General features: G+C 39.8%; 1 pseudogene; it reads left to right on the forward strand.

Moving 5' to 3' along the window:
• Nucleotides 1-819: 819 nt before the first annotated feature.
• On the forward strand, nt 820-1934 carry LOC119572930 (annotated as a pseudogene).
• Nucleotides 1935-2500: the final 566 nt, after the last annotated feature.

Here is a 2500-nt window from a genome sequence, read left to right on the forward strand (position 1 = left end):
TGTTAATTGGTATTTTTCTCGCTATTATTAGTTATAACCTCCAATTTATCATTCCTCCGAATATTATCGTAATAACGGTATTACTATTTACAATATACTATTTACAATTCCCCTAGCATTAAGCTTGATATCTTAAAGTAGAACAGTAATATTTTCACACCAATAATCACCATTCATTATATTGATGGTATTGGTTAATCATATATATATATATATATATATATATATATATATATATATATATATATATATATATATATATATATATATATATTCAATCTAGGCTCTATCGGCGGGGAAAGTCAGGAAATTTTCGCCAAACATGAATATATGTAATAATGGGTGTAAAGTCGGCGATTCTTTAAGTAGCATTGTGATGGTCTGTCATGCGGAAGGTGACAGGTGTCATATTGTAGATGACGACTTTATTTCAAAACATATATTACCGTTTTTCTCTCTCATCAATAGAATTACTTAAGCAACTAGCATGATCTCTTTCGGGCCTATTCTAAACCATTGTAATCTTCTGTATTTTGGGCGGTCTGTCCAGAAATAATGTAGACTACTGACATGACGATGGGTGTATATACACATACATATATGCATATATACGTATACACATGTGTGTATATATAATTATCTTTATGTATACTTAAATAAGTACATGATACTCTTCATTCACTTTCACGTAGATCAACCTTGGAGTCGCGCGAGTTCGTAAAGCGTGGGCGTGGCCAAGCATACCTGGACTATATAAACCCGATAATAACGAAAGGACGACAGTAGAAGCGATCCTCGCATCTGTCTGCTCAATTCACCATGGCTCTTACATTGGTAACTTATGGCAATATTGCCAGATAAACCTGGCTGCAATGTACTATCTGAGGAAATTTGACTTTTCGAAAAGCTTATTTTATTTTAATGTTAATCTTTGTTTTCCAGTCGGTCGTTCTGGCATGCGCCGGACTCGTTCTGGGCTCCGTTCATCCCCCAGCATATGGCCATCACCCACAGCCCGCTTACGGGCATCGTGCAACCTGCGTACGGTCATCATGTACCTGCCTACGCTCACCAGCATGCCTATGAGCATGGTTACTGCGACCCAACGGTTGCCCCCGCGTGCGTTGCCAACTCAACTCTCTCCTACTGCTTAGAAGACGCTGAGTACCCCGAGTACGAGATCAAGGCTGCCATCACTGCCGATCATCTGTTCGCCAAGAAGTATGCTGACGTCGCCGACCAGTCCGCTGAAGACCTAGGTAGACATGGTTAGCAAGGACCAGGAGGAGGCCTTCGACTACTCTTACTACACCGGGGCTTCCACTGGGGACTCTCCCTACGATGCCACTCATTGGGCTGGTCCTGAGGGTTACATCTGTCCCTCCGAAGTAGTGTATGCCATGCCCAAACGTGCCCAGAATGTGGACGGCAAGTGGCGTGTCATTGTCAACGATGTTCACTATTACAGTCAGACTGCTCGCCTCGAAACTTGTCTGTTCCCAGAGGCTGCTTGCCGTGCCCTTGCTCCTTGCTACCAGAGTCACTGCACCCAGAAGTCAGTGTACCACCGACTCCTCTCCTACGATCCATGTGACCCCTACAAGGGCCTGTTCATCGACATCTACAAGATGCCATCTGCCTGTTCCTGTCACCTTCCCGCCTAAAGCGCCACAACTCTCCTCAACGAATCGCCTCTTCACACACCATCTAACACTCCATGGCCACCTCGGAACCACCAACAACCCTTGGTAGCCCTTGAAGCGGAGAACGCCCCACGTGACTGGAGAACTGCTTTCTTCACGCACCACCACTAGTCATGCCAGGGACCGCTGGGACGCCCACGCAGTTGATCTCTGTCTTCCCTCTTCAGCCATGTAAAAGATAGAAACTAGACGTCCACGTAATATTCTTATAAACAAATCATTTTGAACATATCTATATGATTCCTTATTCCTTGGCATAGTTTTGCTTATTACGTTTATTTATTAGTAAAATTAGAAACAAGTAATGATAATTATAACACTAACTGCAACTATGATGATAATTATAATCATGATGATTATCATAACAATGATACGAGTGATAATGAAAACAATAGGAACAAGAATGATAATGATGAATACTATTATGATCAAAATAAGCATTAGAAGATGAAAAACAATAACAATATTAACAATGTTTACAATAATAATTGCACTAAAAGAATAACATAATGACGGCAGTGGTGATGAGTAAGAAATTCATGATAATAATAGGAATAAGGATAATAATAATGACAATGCTGATATAAATAGTAATGAGAGAATCGTAATATTTTGTGTTTATGAAATTTGGAGAGAGAGAGAAAAATAATAGTGACATAATTTGATATTTCATTTCTCGTTGTGGCGTTCTTATTGTTTCTGTAAGGAAAAGTTCAGTAATAATAAATTATGAATATATAAAATATGGAAATAACTAAAGAATGTAAAAATACGCCGAAACAAGACCCTCAACAATA

Source organism: Penaeus monodon, chromosome 5 (genome assembly GCF_015228065.2).
Source record: "Penaeus monodon isolate SGIC_2016 chromosome 5, NSTDA_Pmon_1, whole genome shotgun sequence".
Lineage (NCBI taxonomy): Eukaryota > Metazoa > Arthropoda > Malacostraca > Decapoda > Penaeidae > Penaeus > Penaeus monodon.